Raw genomic sequence first — 12,200 nt, 5'->3', positions numbered from 1 at the left:
AAGTTATGTGCCTAACTGGAATTTATGCCTCTCTCAAATTCTGACTAAAATAAGATTCAGTTCCTCAGAAAGATTCCCTCAGCTCCCTTCAGTTCTGCCTTAAACACCTTTTCAATAATAGTGCATTGATGCTAAGGCAGATGAGTTCATTCTTGGCTTGCTTTGTTAAGAATGACTGTATCCAGTAGTAGTTATGACACTGCTTTTCCAGGCTTCCATCTAATGCAGTCTTGCTTCTTGCTAAATTACAACCACTTTAGGACCAACAGTTTTCTCTTCTTTTGTGTTTGTTTTGTTGTACTGAATTTTAACATAATATTAATCTGATACATACCTTCCTTTTATAACAAAAAAAAAAAACTGCTGTATGGAACTCCTTAAATATTAATAATGTATAACTCATTTCAGGGTTCTAAAATACTCTTTTAATCTTTCCTTTTTCCTTTTTAATTTCCTCAGTGACTTTGGTTAGCAAAATCTGCTGATGGCAAAGCTGGGGGGAAATATGAAGAAAGGAAAGAGCGCTATATTAGGCATGAAGAATTGTGTGTGAGGGTTGAAAAAATAGTGAAAAAAAATGAAATTTAAACTTGGACAAAAGTTATTGATACAAATGTCTGCTCTGAGCCTGTTAAGATCAGATCTATCAGGATTTGCAACACAAAAGGTATCTGAATACATTAGTGGCATATAGTACAAGGAGTTCATAAAACTTCTGTCTAGATTTGCTATTCCAAGAAATGAAGAAGAAATATTAATGAAAGAAGTGTAAATCTTGTCTACAATACTGTGGGCAATGCTCCAGAAAACTATTTCTAAAATACAGTCTTTGGGTAAGCGAGGCGTCTTGATGATACAGCAGGTTTCTGCAAGTGGCATTTCTGTGCCTCTTGGCAAACTTCGGGGTATGTTTTTGTTATCTGATCGTGAGTAAAAGCCTGTCCCAAAGCAGGGAGAGCCGTTCCTGGCCCTCTGCCTGGCCCTAGGGAAGAGGGAATCTTGCAGTTAGCTTAGGTAGCGGGAGCACCTGTCCTCACTGCAGGGCTCCGAGGGCGCTGCGGCTCCGAGAGGCCTCCAAGGTGGCTCGACATCCACCAGCGACCTGGATAAAGGATTTGCCTTACACTGAGCTGGAAGGTTTCAGACAGATCCTCCGTGCTGGCTCCAGGGCTGGCCCACACCGCAGCAAGGTGCCTCCTGGCTCCGTGATAACCATGGACAATCTAACAGAGGGCTCTGGAGTCCTCTCTGCAGATCAAGAGCCTGGGAGTCGAATGGTGCGGTTGTTCGGTGCCTGTCTCCTTGATGACACCAGCCTTTTGAACCCTCAGCTGGAAAATACGATTGGGTAGTCTCTCGAATGAGTGAAAAGATCGTGGATCACCTGACCTTTTTGCAAATTTTCCAGACATCCCTTTGGAATTTCTCCAGTCATTGGAGTGTCTTCCTGCCCCTCCCCTGCCTCAAAATCCCACAGAATGTTAAGGTGATTGAGAAGTTCTCTCTGCAGAGTGGAAGGTTATTTTTAGAAAAACCTTCAGGTCGTCAGCTTTAGTAAGTGCAGGATGCCCGATCTCTATGCTCACATCGGGATGAAACTTAAATCGAGCAGTTAATCAGCCACAGTATTATTTTAGGAGAATATTCATAAGGGAAATTGAGCACCTTTTTTAAATGTTCTAGTGGTATTTACAGCCCTGAGCTTGGGGCAGAGGCTCCCCTGAATGATGCGTAAGGAGCCCTGCTCTCTAAAATCTGGATTCACAGCAATGTATGTGCTCCGACATGGCCACAGACAGCAGATAGCCAACAGGTAAAGCCACAGAGACACGATTTCCTCTCTGCCCTTATGTAGCGTGTTAGATAGGCACGTTTACAGCGGAAAGGCTCTTCAGAGGAAGGAAGCTCAGGGTCCAGACACCCTTTGTTTAGCACTTAGCATTTAAATGCTAGATGGAAAAGCAGGTACCGCTGCTTTCTCAGCACTCAGTGGCCACCCACACATACCCACACACAGAGCCAGGTTCGCAGAGCTTCTCAACATGTTAAACTTAAGAGCTGGATCTATGTCTCCTGTTCCAGATCTTCAACTACCATCAAGACTTCCTTGGGAAAGCGTGTCCTTCCTTGAAGGTGTTCTTGAGGAGCAGGTTCACACCAATGAACATCTCGGGCCAATGTGATTCCAGTTGATTAAGATTTGCCAGCTGCTTGGATTTGAGCCCTGCTCACTCAATGTTCATACTGTATTTTCAGTTTATAACTGCACTGCAGCACACCCTGTCCTCATCTCACAGCTGTAAATAAAGGGATTGCACCTTTACAGCAGTGTCAGGGAAAGCAAGGCCCATCACCTGCTCTTTCATGGCTCAGACTTTAAATAGCCTCATTTAATATTGCTCCTTTGAGGTGTGTATGAATATGCTGAATCATGTAGCCAAGCACTTCTAAAGTTCATATTTTCAACCCCAGGGCTCTGAGCAGCTCTACAGACTTGATGTAGCCATGGCTGTGCTATTTCCTGTTCTCATTAAGATGGAGCTATAATCATCTGCTTTTACAGTTTTCCAAAACTTCTCTATTAGCCAGTTTTATTAAAAATATATATATAAATGCGCCTTGCAATGAGATTTTGACGTTGGGTGCGAGTCTCACTGAGACCTGCTTACTCCCATGGTCATTTTTAGCAGCTGCTGCTTAGCAGCCTTCCCAGTTACTGTTGGAATAGGAAGTATTTCATCAGAACGGGAGGTTTGGTGTTGATACAGGTTTTTCCCTAATTGCAGAAGTGTTTATTTTCCAGTTGCTGTGAACATCAGGACAATTAAACAGGCTGGCATAGAAGCATTTTGCAGTGTGCTGTAGCTAGCACGCCGCTCCTCACCAGTACAAGCCTACGCCTGAATCCGCAGAACGTGTGATTTTAAAAGTCTCCAATCTAGCAAAGCCCAAAGGCGGCCCGAACAAGCGGGCACCACGGCTGGATGGCCAGGGATGCGCCGGGAGCGCGGCCCTCGCCCGGGGAGCCCTCGGCACGCGGGCAAGGCGCGAGCGGCCGCGGTGCCGTCGCTGCCGCGCGCGGTGCTCGTGCGTCCCGCGTCGGCCGGGCTGCCTCCGGGTGAGCTGCTAGCTCTGCGCAGAGCTGCAGTGTGCTCATTGCTCTGTACCCGTGCTGTGAATCCCCCGTGCAGCACCCCGGGCTGCGGTGGCTCTGCCACAGCGACACCTTCGAACTGGGGATCAAGAGCCGCGTGGTTAAGCTGGATTTGACCGAACTGCCTCCGATGGAAAGAGTCAAACGATCCGGGCAGATCCGTATGCAGAGCGCAGCACCAGCCAGCCCACGTGCTAGGAGCAGTGCAACCCTGCTAGGGCGACATGCACATCAATTAGCCCTTCATTAGCCCTGGCAGCGACTTCTCCGGGGTGAAATTTTCCTTTCTGCTTTCAGTTCTGAAGCGGTTTCAGGAGCTCTCGGTGAGTAGATGTCAGGTGTCAGCTGGTGGTTCTTACACTTCACTCCACCCTGATACTCCACGGGTGAGTGACGAGTGGCTACAGGAAAGGGAACGTGTTGCTGGGAGGTTTTTAACCTTTGTGGGTGCTGCAAGCTGCTCTGTGTTGTAATGAGCGAGTTCACGTCTGCAAAGCGAGGTGTGAATGTTTACCTTATACACTGTTATTTGACAGATCCTCAAGCTTATTAATTTCCAAAATATTATATAGTTTATTATATTGTCTTTATACGGTGTCATTGCAAGTTGGAACCTGATTTAATAACCTTGAAATCACAGCAATATTAACAGTTGTACTATTCTATTTGCACATTTACCTAAAATAACTCATAAGACTGCCCTAAGCAACTAATGCACTTTGTCCTACAAAGAAAAATTACTCATATTAAATAAAAAGCTATAAACCAAAGTGAACAACCTTAGGAAAAGGATTGGAAGAGGTTTGCAAAAAGCATTTATATTTTTCCATTGTGCAATGTGAAACAACCATTCTTAATACCATAGAATTCACATAAGAATTAAGTGACAGAGCAACCCTGACTTCAGTCAGATAACTGCATTAGCAGTTTTCAGTTGGTCCGTACGGTGCGTTGCGTTTTTCTCATCCGTTCATAGCATTACTCTCTTTAGTTTCAGCTAAAATTGCAGGTGTTGAAAGCACATTTACATGGGTACTTGTGCGCAAGTGTGGTGGGCTGCCCATGGCTTGAAAAAGAAAGAGCACAAAGACCTGACAGTCTGTCGGGTAATGGCTACAGCCAATTTGCCTGAATTTGCCCTCACAAACAGCTCTTCTGCAGTGTAAAGATCTAACAGGGCTGAAAGAATAAATACAGACTATAGATATGCCCATAAAACTTGTAGAAGAGATTGAGAATGACCTTAAAATAGCAATTAGTCTCTACCACAAAAGCAGCATTGATTTATTTCTGTGTATTTGAGCAGAATTCTGCAGAATTACAGCCTCTGCACTGGGATGAAGTGGGTCGGTACTCTGTTGGCCGCCTTCTACAGTCTATATGCAGAAGATGTAAAGTAAAGTAAGTTAAATTCCTGCTGCTTTCATAAGATTTAAGGCATTACTGGAAAATCTATTACTATAATCACTTGCTAAAACTTACTGCACACAAAACTCTTCTCCGGAGTATATGAAACATAACAAATCAGCTTATAAGACAAACTAATTTTTGTAGGTAGTACTAAGCACACAAGCATGCAGCCCATACGAGATGGACAGAAAAGAATGAAAATGCATGAGTCCTGAGCACTGAAGGAGATATAAACCAGAAAACAAAAAAGGCAATAACTGCGTTTTTACAATAGCTTTACTGAGCTCACGGAATATTCATTCTATTTTAGGATGACTTGGTCATGACCAGGTGGGCATTGAAACAACAGCCTTCATTATTTTCTTCATAAAAAAGATCAAAATCTATTCATTACCCTGTAAACAGGACAGCTGAATTGAATGCAGAGATCCCATTATTAAACTATCATTCTCATTAATTTCCAATTACATGATGAACTGAGCACTCTTTCTTAGCTTTGTTTTTGATTTTTAATGAATATAATGGAATTAACGTTCCTCAGTTCAGTGGTTCACAGAACTGAGCAGCAATGTGCTGAGCTATAGAGGATCGCGTGTTATTTGCTTTATTTAGGCATGAACAGGCTCACTGATGCTACATGTGTGGTAGAATTCCTTGTGCACAAGAGGTTTTAGGCTCTCATCCAACAGGGTGATGGGCAGGATTAGGAACCCAATTCTACAGATCCATTTAGGTTGTCTCTGCAGAGTAAGAACTATCTGAAAACCAGGTTATAGTTTCGAAATAGCTCCTTGTAATAACTTTCATATTTTGAATTGATTAAAGGCTTCTTCAAAATACACGATTCACTTTTGGGCATTGCTGAAGTGCTTTCCAAACTGAAGGTAAATTCTCCAAAAAGACACTGACAAGTTTGTCACCTTCAGCACCTGGTTAAATTGCAGGTTTTTGAGACTAACATCCCGAGAAAGCACTAGGGAATTACAGTTTCAATACTCACGTTTTTATAAGTTTGGACTGTAATGGAGTGGTATTCTTCTCAAAATAGATTGTGACAAGGCAGGACATGTAACAGTATCAGAAACACAATACCAAATAAGTACTGCAAAGACCTACTGTCAACCCGAGCACATTTTATGAGATGATCTGTGATCCAGATGGTAGTGATGCTGAAGCTCCTCTTTTTTCACGGTGCTGCGGGAATAAGATACTGTGATTTGATGCCGGTGGCTGATCAATAAAGAAAAATGTTGGCAATATTTCGGAATACTCTGCATTCTTAACTGCATGGCATGAAATCCAGTGATTAATGGTGGGATAGCTTTGAAGAATTACTGGAAAAAGCTTCAATATTATTTTCTTTTGTAGTATATTTCCATTCAATGGATTGGCAAAGAAATAACAATAAGAATTTACTGGTCTGAATAATGTAACACTGGCACATTCTTTATAATCCTGTCCAACTGGCAGTCCTCGATTCCCTGCAGCATTACCTGGATTTCCAGATACAAAAACAAATGTATGATTTAAAATATTAACACAAAAATGCTTTTTTTCCAAGGTTCTTCTACAGGGCAGCCACTGAATATCTAAGCAAAAATTCAACTGCTCTTCTGTATGTCAGATTTCTCCAATTAATTAAAAATCTGCAAAAATTCTTCCACCTATACTTATGCAGGAAAGGATAGAAGGAAGCAGGTAGAATGAAGTCTCAAAGCCCTGGGCAATAGTATTTTGTCCTTAAGAAATCCATGTAGAGTCCATACATGCTTTTTATATATATTAATGATTAAGGAATTAAATAAAAGCTATTTAATAATTCTAAAAATATTAGTACTATGTAATATACTCTGACACAATCTATTAAGATGGTTTGACATTATATAAGACATATTTCTTGGAAAATTGCATTGGTTGAAAGTCGTTTTCCCCCATAGTGATTCTTATTTCTCCCAAAATAATTCAGCTAGTTCTGTGAAGGAGGCAACTGATGGGAAACTTAGTGTTCCTGATTTTCTATGCCCCTCATGTTAAAGCTTTCTTAAAATAGTTTCCACTGAACCCAGGTATTGGAGAGGAGAATTAACTGTTTTGTCAAATGTGTCTACTGCTATTTTTACATAAATTGCTCAAATTCAGGATAATTGAAAAATTACAGTTTGCAAGTGACAAGTAAAGTCTTACTTTTAGCAGATCAGTTCTTTGCAAGTTCCTTCTCTCTTCTCTGGGAAAGCTCCGATGGGCTGAATAAAACTTTGCCCTTGCCCTGCAGCCCCGGGGCTGGAGCAGGAGCACGCGTCCTCTGCCGTGCACGTTGGCATCTCGGAATTGTCTTGGAAAACGCTAACTTGCTTATGAAACTGCGCTGAAAGATCCAAAACTCCTTGAGGACAGAGCTAACCATCCAGAGGTTGAACTGCACATAGTGTGGATGCTGGGTTTGCAGCAGTAACGGTTTAGATCTACTGATCATCTCCTTTAGTCTGTCTCCAATGGACCAGTAGTATAAAAGTGGAATACATCAGTGGTGTAGTCCAGTCAACAGGGGAGGCAAAACTGTGGGAAACTCATTTCATGAGATACTAATGGGAAAAAAAAAAAGATGTCTTCCCTGGTAAGCAAACCCTGATTGGAATTAAGACGGAGGAAAATATAAAGAGGAGATGAATCTGATACTGGGAAGCACGGGAGAAGCAGTAATGAGGACAGTGAGATGGATTAGTGCTTAGAACCAAGTGTGGGTGTAAGATGTAAGATGAGGAGGCGAAAACTTTAATTAAATAATTAGTGGAGTACAAATTTTAGCTAGCTAATTGAGAAGATGAAAGGTAGAAGACTCCGTGTTAGGGAAGAAATATGACTAGGAAAAATGAAAGGAAATGTATTGTGATAGCGCTGAGGCTAGGGAGGGCAGGCAGGCCATGCTCACTGCAAGCACATGCTCCCCAGGTCCCAGTATAAACCCCTGAATTCCAGCGTCATATCTTTCCTGGGCATTTGTAGCTGCTATGCAGTGCCCTACTTCTCATTTCAGATTTATGGCATTCCTCTAACTTATGGACTTGCTTCCATCTAATATCTTAGATGGATTTTATTTCCCAAGCTAAATCTAATCTCCATTCAGCCTAAAGACAGTGTTCTTGCAAGGCTGGTGCTGTCAATGTGATTTCTGTTCTCTTTTGCTGCATTTGAACTTAAAGGAAGGCTCGTAATTATGTAACTCCCTCAGCAATACTCCTGCTCTGCACAGCATGGAATGCCAGAAGATTTAAACCAAAATTCCACAGGTGTATAAAAACTGTAGTTCAATTAAAAATATTCACTATTCAGAATTGTTAATATTAGTACAATCCTTTAGCAAATTAAAAATATCATAGCCTCAAAGTAGATCAAGCAATGGCCTTTTTCTGTTCCAAAGTCAATAAATGTAAATACTCCAATTGACAGCTAACAGGACTGATCTTGGTATCTGTATTGGATGCATGGTCTGCATGGTCTGCATTAATTGCTAGGTATATTATAAATAATGATAACAAAATGATGCCACTATGCCAAAAATCCCTTCAGCTTCTTTTCTCTGAATAGCAGTTTCAAAGCCACTAGAATGTTCATGGACTTAGAAATTCACTTAGTTTAGAAACATTTCAGTATTAAAATGAAAAACACCTTAAAAATAGTAAATGGTGTTTATCAGTGTATGAAATAATCTGTGTATATCTACATGTGTTATTAATAATGCAAAGTATGCCTAGTTTTACTGAATCTGCAGACGGCGCTCCTGCTTTCCAGCTATGTGACACTTAGGGATTGTTGGAATAGCGAGGAAGGCCTGGAAACACAACCCCAACTTGTGATTGCCCACCTGTGTCCTACAGTGCTCGTGGGAAGGAGACGTGCAGGGAGAGCAGAGCTCTCTTTGGAACTCACTAAATATTTAGAGCTGATGTGGACGTGTCTGATGCCACCTTCATCTGTTCACAACAGGATATTGATGGAATCAAGGACGTTATTGGTCTCATAATTGCTGGCATCTGATTATAAAACATCCAGCAAACTTTTAGCAGTTCTGGTACGAAGTCACACAGGTAGTCATAAATAAAAAAAACATTTACATGTGCCTGTGAGGATCTACCAATGTTCACCATAGTTCTTCATGTTCTCAAGCATCTCAAGCATATTATTAAGAGTATATTCTGTTTAAATACAAAGGGCATCAGAACTGCAGGCTGAGTCAAGGGATCGCTGGCAGCTTTCTGCTCCAAAGGCATAAGGGAAAAGAAGAGATGTTTTGATTTCCACCTTCTACCCATTGGCTTTGGGAGCCCATCAAAGCCCAGAGGAGCCAGCAGGTACCAGAAGCGCCTCGCATGGTGTTCAATAGTTTGGGACACCTCTCGTGGGCTGCCCTCCTTGTTGTTGCTGCTGGTAGCTCCTGCAGCCTCCGTGGAGTTGGGTTTGCATGTAGCTTGGACTACGTGAGTGCAGTTAACCAAATAGTTAAAATCTAAATGGGGCTGTTTTAATCTCGGTGTTAATAGGTGTGAATCATACAATTGTACTACAAGGACTTCGGCTCTCAAACGTTTGAGTCATTCTGGAAAATGATTGCTTAAGCTACGCAACACTGAGCCCAACAACCTCAACGTGTTTAGAAGTAGATGTTCAAATATTTATCTTCAGGTGTCACAAGTCTCAAGTCACAAGACTCATTTTAGTATTTTGAAAGAGAAATAAATGCAGCCTTCCTAACTTGTGGTCCAAGTGACCCAATCTCCTTCCGAGCCCCCTTTTTATTTGGTTGTGTCTGAGCAGCCCGCATTCACAATCATCATAAGCCTAGCTGGAGCCTCCTTGAACTTCATTCATTTTTCTCATTATGTTTTAGAATGTTACATAGGAACTGCATCACAAGCCTTCAATTTGCACACAAATTCAAAAGGAAATGAACAAAAAAGCCGAAATACTACAATGAAGCAGGTGATTAAAGGGAACATGTAACTGCTACCAATGATAATTTTTGAGGGTGAAAGCTTCATAACATAATCCGTTAGTTTTCCACTGCTTAATGGTAAATAATGTGGCATTGTCACTTGCAGTTTTGCAGTGTTCCTCAAGGAGCAGCATTCTCCGTTTTGGACTCTGAAGGGACAGTGCACATTCTGTGAACTATCTAGTAAAGGACTGATTCCAAAACACAGAAATAACGAGCTAGTTATTTTTGTGGTAGAAAGGATAGATTAGCCTGGCTGCCTTCACGTATCTCCCAGGATATAAATTGGATACTTCTTTTTATTTATTAAAAGAATAATACCCACATAAATCCACTGCACTATGTTTAGCGCTACCTCCCTTACAAGAGTGCTTGCTCATGTAAGACTCAGATTTTCCATGCGACTCGGTAAGAAGTCTCTTTATCTGACATTAGTGAGTTTAGACGAATCGTGTTTATTTGTACAAACATCTTCTATTGCTTGGTGATCATGAGAGCAGAATATTGTTTTGTTGCTCTTCTTAAACACAATTAGCGTCTACTGCAGTATTGGTTCATGCACTTTATCACACATCCATAAAAGATTTTTTACAAACACAGTATTCAAATATTAAGTATTTAAAGACTTCTTTAGACAATTAAAAATAATTCCATAACATGAACATAACCATTTAAACCTCAACACTCTTATGCCAGCAGTAAAGTTTATTTGTAATGACACTGAAACCAAGAGAACCTAGCATAAAAGCAGACATTTGTCTGTGTGTCTGGATGATCAGTTTAGCAATTTTAAATTACATGCTAAATTTTGCAAAATGCTCATTTTTCTTTGATATGATTTCACAAAGAATATACAGGTGTATTTATCAATTGGTACTTTTAATTCCTGATAAGAAGTGAGACAAGGAGTGGGAAGACAAAAGGATCAACTTCTTTACTTAACAGTGGGTCTTAATTCTGCAAACAGGTATGAAATGCCTAATTCTAACTTTTGTGAGACCTGATTTGGTAGGATTGATTGTATTTGTGCAGTTACGCTATTTCGGAAGCATTTCCCTTCGGCTCATAACTCAACTCATAAAGGACAGAATATGAACTCTGCTCCTCACCAAAGCCAGGCCACTCCAGTAATTCATTAAGCTAATAATAGTAATCACAAAGAAAGCTTTCTTTGTTTCAATGATTTTTATAGTTCTGTGATAAAAAGACTGCTCGCCATCACAGCAAGACCCTGGAGTCCCGAAAGGATAAATTCCCATTGTTTTCTCTTGGCACTCGTTCTCAGTAACATTATTTATGGAATTGGTGCAAAACAAATTCTTCTGGGGCAATCTAGATAATTAGAATTTTATTTCAGTAAAAGAAAAAATCATTTGTAAAATTCTAAATGATAATGAAAAAAAGAATTATAAAATATTTGACAGGGACAAATCATGGTTGCTATTCTGTAGAACAAATTACATCTCTCAGACTATTTGAAGATGACAGTTAATGTAGAAATGGCTGTTGTAATATTCAAACTTAAAAAATACTTTATACACAATTGAATAACTATATTAAAAATCCTTGAAGATTCAAAGTACTACAACACCATCAAAAAGACTGCAAAATGTAAGTGGTTGTGAGAAGAGATGGGGCATGGTAATACACTGGAATACAAAATACAAAGAAGACCCAAGTGCACTTCTGAGCGTGGAGAAAAGTTAGGAGTAGAGGCTGTGTGCAGGTTGCAATACCTATTATGGATAAATAATCTACTTAAATCATGTACTCCAGCCTTCACCTGCAATATGGCATGTTGGTTGTCCTGCCCCAAATAAAACATAGCACAAAAAGATGGCATGAAGAAATGCTTAGATGGGAAGCATAGGAAATATGCCTGGTTTGAAAGGGATGTGATAAGGTTGCAATATGGAAAATTAACAGAGAAGTTCAACTGTTTATATTAACCTATTATCCTACTTCAAGCACATAAAAATACCCGATGAAACTGAAAAGTACAAAATAAAACATAAGTGCAGATATCTGGTAATAAATGCTTAGTGTGAATTTCAGAGAAGATCGGACTTTTATAGGCAACTATGTATTAACACACACAATCTTTTGTATGGGTTTAAAAACAAAGCATTTTTGAAAGAGATGTAGATTCTTGTGCTCAAAAATATACTCTGATCTGTAATTACTGAAGATTAAGAATAAAAGCTCCCTCTCCAGATAGATAGTGTTATTCCATATTCATCCACTATGGGGTTTCTTGCATTTTCCTTTGAAATGTCAGAGCCAGGAAGCCAGATCAAACACTGGTCTGATGCAGCCTAGATTTTCTATAAAGCTATAGAAGACGTTGGCTGTTTTAGCTTTTGAGACATCAAAATTTGAGACATCATATAGGCCCAGAAACTTGTCAACCATTTCCTTAAACACAAAGAGCCCTCTAAAAAGATCTCAAGAAATGGAAGTTAAGCTACAGTGCAGTACTTAATTTACTTGATTGCAAGAAAACACAGCTTGTTATCCTCAAGGTAAAAGATCTGAGTAGTATATTTTAATTTTCCCATCATTTAAAAAAACAAAGACAAAAAGCAACAAATAGTAAATAATAACAGTAAAATAATAAACACACAGTCTGCTTTCTTCAGTAGCTTG

Source organism: Tinamus guttatus, unplaced genomic scaffold, assembly GCF_059628265.1.
Source record: "Tinamus guttatus ecotype Peru unplaced genomic scaffold, ASM5962826v1 Tinamus_guttatus_pri_ptg000301l, whole genome shotgun sequence".
In the NCBI taxonomy this organism is placed as follows: domain Eukaryota; kingdom Metazoa; phylum Chordata; class Aves; order Tinamiformes; family Tinamidae; genus Tinamus; species Tinamus guttatus.
This window is presented reverse-complemented; position numbering follows the sequence as displayed.